This window comes from Myotis yumanensis, unplaced genomic scaffold (genome assembly GCF_028538775.1).
Source record: "Myotis yumanensis isolate MYYU_CA2020_CCGP unplaced genomic scaffold, mMyoYum1.0.hap1 SCAF_3, whole genome shotgun sequence".
In the NCBI taxonomy this organism is placed as follows: Eukaryota; Metazoa; Chordata; class Mammalia; order Chiroptera; family Vespertilionidae; genus Myotis; species Myotis yumanensis.
In genome coordinates this window covers 110,067,289-110,073,288 of record NW_027223754.1, presented here as the reverse complement: position 1 = coordinate 110,073,288, position 6,000 = coordinate 110,067,289, and the positions used below count along the sequence as shown (strand labels likewise).

The window sequence follows — 6,000 nt, the reverse complement described above, 5'->3', positions numbered from 1 at the left end:
AAAAATATATATAACCAGAATCTGACTACTTCTGACCACTCCCATTGCTTTTGTCTGGTCTAAACTGTTAACATCATCTCTTGCCTCAATTCTTCAATAGCTTCCAGCTGTTTCTCCTGTTTGTACCCTCATGCACCCTAGAGTCTATTCTCAATACAGCAGGCCAGGTAATCCCCTGAAAACCTAGTGAGGTGGTGACACTCCTATCACTTTGAGAAATAAAGTTGAATTCCATACAAGGACCACCACACAGTCTGGTCCTTCAATGCCTCTATCCCACCTGTGAGTACTCACTCCCTGGCCTCTGCCAATGCTTCAAAGCATCAGACTTTATCATGACCATTTCTTATGCCTGGACTGTTTCTACCCCAGATGTCCACATGCCTCCCTCCCTCTGTTTCTTCAAGTCTCACTCATCTGTTAACTTTGCAGTGAGGTCTTTCCTCACCTCACTATCTAAAGCCACATTTCTCTTTCCTGCCCCCTGATACTACCCCAATAAGAGCTTAGCATTTACTAAGAAAAATAGAAATGCTACTTATTTATTTTATTTGTGATCTCCCTCCCTAACCCCCTGTAACGTAAGCTCCACAAAGGCAGGGATTTTTGCCTGTTTTGTTCATTGCTACTCACCCAACATTTACAACAGAACGTGTGGAATGTGTGGCAAATGTCACCAAGTCTGATCAAGATGAAATGAAATGCTATGAAAAAAATGTAGCATATTAACATACTACAGGCAAAGAAAACCCACAAAGCACCAAAACACAATTAACCAAACAAAACCCATTTTTAAAAAGGAGAAAAGAGCCCTATCCGGTTTGGCTCAGTGGATAGAGCATCGGCCTGTGGACTGAAGGGTCCCAGGCTCAATTCCTGGTCAGGGCACATGCCCGGGTTGCGGGCTCGGTCCCCAATGTGGGGCGTGCAGGAGGCAGCCAATCAATGATTCTCTCTCATTATTGATGTTTCTATCTCTCCCTCTCCCTTCCTCTCTGAAATCAACAAAGGTATTTTTTTTTTTAAATAAAGAAGAACACAGCAAAGAACATGCCCCATAAGAAAACAAAACTGAAATAAAAGAAGACAGTTTCTAAATCCTTCAAAACTGATTCATGCTAATGAGCTTAATTAAGACCATATATCCAATAAAATAAAAACTTGAATATGGGATGATAAGTAGCACTATAAGATGATAAGGAGAGTGTAGGACCAAAGAATTAAATCAAGGACACCAATATATGATCATAATGGGTCAGTACATGCATCAAAAATAGCAAGAAATAAAACACACTGCAGAAAATAAAATTACAAATATAAAGTCTAGATATAATAATGGTGAATGAAGATAAAAAAGAAAAAAAATAGAGGCAATCAAAGAATAGATAAAATTAAAAACAAAAATAATGCAACATAAGGCTAGCTGATTTCCTCAAAGTAGAAATCCTAATCAATGGAACAGCAGATATAGTCAAGTAAATTACAGAATTTCCATTAAATAAAGAAAGCACTGAGTTTGTAGATCAAAGAGCATCCTGTGTCCCAGGAGAACTGTATATAGAATGCTTTCACTAAGACACAACTTAGTCAAACTTTTGGAATACAAAACAAAACATTCTTCAGATATCCAGACATAAAAAGAAAATCACCTAAATGAGGGTGGGGGTGGGGGGGTGGGGTGGGGTGGGGAATATGCCAGTCCCAGACTGTTCAATGCCTAATCAGTAATTTCTACAAAGCTCTTAGGGAAGGAAAGAATGATCCCATAATATTATGCCTAGCCAAGATATAGTTTCAGAAGGCATAGGTACACTTAGCAAAATATGAAGAACTCATGGAATATGGAGGGCTTCTCGAAAAGGAGATGGACAATAAACCTTAGTCAAAGAGCAGAGGAAGGGAGAAGCCATGACAGGGTAGTTGAAAAGCAAGTAATCACCTGACTGGTTTGGCTCAGTGGATAGAATGTCGGCCTGTGGACCAAGGGGTCCCGGGTTCGATTCCGGTCAAGGGCATGTACCTTGGTTGCAGGCACATCCCCTGTAGGGGGTGTTCAGGAGGCAGCTGATCGATGTTTCTCTCTCATCGATGTTTCTAACTCTCTATCTCTCTCCCTTCCTCTCTGTAAAAAAAATCAATAAAATATATTAAAGAAAAAGAAAAAAGAAAAGCAAGTAATCCACCAAATAATTGAGACCATACCTTGTCCCAGGCACTGCTTTAGGAGTTGAGGATATAGCAGTAACAAAGTCTCTGCCCTTACAGAGCTAATATTCTGGAGGAGGGAGACAAAAAAGCATAAATATATGTTGTCGAGTGCTATGGATAATTTAAAACTAGGTTGGGGAGCGAAGAGAGTACTGCTTTTTTTAGAAATGGTGGTCAGAGAAAGGCCTCTTAGAAGGCTGCATTTGACCATAGATTGGAGGAGACAAAGGAGCCAGCCAAGTGACTGTTGGGGTAAGCTTCTGGGAAAAGTAATGAGTGTAAAGGCTCTGTGATGAAAGTGAGCTCCATGGGCTCAAGAACAGCAAAGAAGACGTCAACAAAGCTGAAGTGGAATGGGGACAGACTGTGAGGGGAGGAGACTGGGGCACTTGGCACAATATCATCTATACTAATAAAAGGGTAATATGCTAATTAGACTGATAAACCAAATGTCTTCCAGACGTCCTTCCGGACAGAGCCATGGTGGCAGGGCCTGAGGCAGAGGCGGTTAGAGGCGATCAGGCTGGCAGGGGAGCATTAGGGGGCAATCAGGCTGGCAGGGGAGCAGTGAGGGGGTGATCAGGCCAGCAGGGGAGAGCTGTTAGGGAGATCAGGCTGGCAGGGGAGAGCAGTTAGGGGCGATCAGGCTGGCAGGGGAGAGCAGTGAGGAGTCAGCAGTCCTGGATTGTGAGAGGGATGTCCGACTGCCGGTTTAGGCCCGATCCAGCAGTCGGACATTCCCTGAGCGGTCCCAGATTGGAGAGGGTGCAGGCCGGGCTGAGGGACACTCCCTCCCACCCATGCACGAATTTCGTGCACAGGGCCTCTAGTTAATAAATAGAAGACTCTGTGCATAAACTCAGAGCTTAGCTAGTCCCTGACACTTCATAGTACTTAGGGAGATAAGAGTACGGCTTTGTAGATAGGATATATGGAAAGAGGTAAGGAAAGAGGAGTGTGCAATGTCATAATTAAGGAATAAAATATAGATGAACTTGGCTGAGATGTTGGGAGTAGTAAAAATGGAATCTGACACTGCAAAGGTATTTCTTTGTCATTTAAAATCATTTATTTCTTGCCTGGCCCAATGTGATTCAGTGGTTGAGCACTGACCCATGTACCAGGAGGTTGCCAGTTCAATTCCTGGTCAGGGTACATGTCCTGGTTGCAATTGTGAGCTCCATCCCCAGCAGGGGATGTGCAGGAGGCAGCCTATATATGTTGATGTTTCTCTAGGTCATTGATGTTTCTATCTTTCTATCCCTCTTCCTTCCCCTCTCTCTAAAATCAATGAACAAACATAAAAAAATTATTTATTCCTCAAAAAATTAAAAATAAAAATACCATATGATCCACCATTTCCATTTCTGGGTATATACCAGAAGGAAATAAAATCACTATGCTAAAAAGATACCTATAACCCCTATGTTCATTGCAACATTAGTCACAGCAGCCAAGACAGGGAAACAACCTATGTGTCTGTTGAAGGGTGAACAGATACAAAAAAGGAATAAAACAATATGTGGTATATACTAAAGAAAATCCTGCCATCTGCAACAATGCAGATGGACCTTGAGGGCATTATGACAAGTGAAATAAGTCGAGAGAGAAAGACCAATACTGTATGACCTCACTTACATGTGGAATCTCAAAAACAAAAAACAGAAATAGAAACAAAAACGCATAGGAAAAGAGATCAGACTTCCTGTGCAGGAAGGAAATCTGCCCTCTATCCTTCCAGGCCTCTTTGCTATACAGTCTTGAAAAGATAGTCTGAGACAATACTACCACACATGTAAAAATACCATGAGAATTGCCCTCCAACACAAGAAATAATGGGACAAACAGAAAACAGCCAGCAAGATGGTAAATTTTAATCTAACCTTACCAATAATCACATTAAAGATGACCAAATTAAACAAAGATAGAGACTGTCAGATTGGATAAGAAAGCAAGACCCAACCATACCATTTATCAGAAATACACTTTGAATATAAAGACATCAATAGGTTAAAAATAAAGGAATGGAAAAAGATATATACCATGCAAACTAACACTAACGGTAAAAAAGTTGGAATAGCTATATTAAAAAAAGTAATTTTTAGAACAATGGATATCATTAGGGATAATGAGAGATACTGCAAAGGAAAAAAACACACCCCAAACCAAAGCTGGAGACAGGCTTGAGTGCTCAGTTAACTGCACAAGAAATTATAATTTCTTTGTCTAATAGTAATCACTAAGATGCTACAGAAAATTTTCTGGTAATTTCTTTAAAATTAAGTAGCACAGAATGGGATGTAAGTTCTTTCCTTGTAATACTGTAGAAATGCTTTTCATTAAGAATTGAGGTTAGAGAGAACCAAGATGGCGGCATAGGTAAACACCGGAGACTGCCGCCGCAAACAATCACTTCAAAAATACAACTAAAAGACGGAACAGACATCACCCAGAACCACAGGAAAGCTGGCTGAGGAGAGACTCTTCAACTAGAAGGAAAGACAACAGCAAACCGAGGCTCAGAGGCGGCGCAGTGTGGAAAATACAAAGGTACCGAGGTGCGCTCACAAAGCGGGCTGGTGGCTGAGGGTGCGGTTGTCGTTTTCAGTCGGGAGGGAGTCTCAGACTCTGGGCTCTAGATCCGGGCGAGTCTCTAGGGACTCAGACTCAGACGGGAGAAGTGGGATTGTCTGGCATCAGTTGGAATCTGAGGGCAGCTTTCTCTCCGAGGTTTGCAGCAGTTGCCGGGGTTCTGAGAAGCAGAGCCTCTGGGAAGGGACTGAGAGCAGCCATAACTGCTCCCTCCACCCGCCCAGTTGATCCCGCCCCGCCCAAGCCCTGCCCAGAGCCATTTGCCGGATCGCCTCAGGCAAAGGCTAGATTAGCACCTCCCCAGAGGACAGAAGTTTTCCACACAGCTGATTCTAACAGCCAGTCAGCCTGGTGGTCAAATCCCTCAGTATTAACTAAAAAAAATCAAGGCTTAACTAGACCAAGACTGCGCACAAAGACCACAAGGGGGTGCACCAAGAAAGCATAAAAAATGCGGAGACAAAAAAACATGACAGAAATGGAGGATATGGAGCTAAAAAAACGCAATTTTGAGGGCTTGCAATAAACTTGTGGAGAGCCTCACAAAAACTAATGAGACCCTCGATGCTACGATAAAGAAACTAGAAATTAAGCATACACGGACTGAAATAAAGAATATTATACCCAATAGCAGACCAGAGGAGCGCAAGAATCAAGCCAAAGATTTGAAATTTGAAGAAGCAAAAAACACCCAACTGGAAAAGCAAAATGAAAAAAGAATCCGAAAATACGAAGATAGTGTAAGGAGCCTCTGGGACAGCTTCAAGCGCACTAATGTCAGAATTATTGGGGTGCCAGAAGATGAGAGACAGCAAGATATTGAAAACCTATTTGAAGAAATAATGGCAGAAAACTTCCCCCACCTGGTGAAAGAAATAGACTTACAGGTCCAAGAAGTGCAGAGAACCCCAAACAAAAGGAATCCAAAGAGGACCACACCAAGACACATCATAATTAAAATGCTAAGAGCAAAAGACAAAGAGAGAATCCTAAAAGCAGCAAGAGAAAGAGACTCAATTACCTACAAGGGAATACCCATATGACTGTCAGCTGATTTCTCAACAGAAACTTTGCAGGCCAGAAGGGAATGGCAAGAAATATTCAAAGTGCTGAATACCAAGAACCTACAACCAAGATTACTTTATCCAGCAAAGCTATCATTCAGAATTGAAGGTCAGATAAAGAGCTTCACAGATAAGG

The 6,000-nt window shown here is 42.0% G+C and overlaps 1 protein-coding gene across 1 annotated transcript in view; it reads right to left on the bottom strand.

Moving 5' to 3' along the window:
* BRCA2 (BRCA2 DNA repair associated) overlaps positions 1-6,000 on the bottom strand; it is a 90,342-nt gene that overhangs the window by 11,378 nt on the left and 72,964 nt on the right. The gene's annotated exons all lie outside the window — the stretch shown is intronic.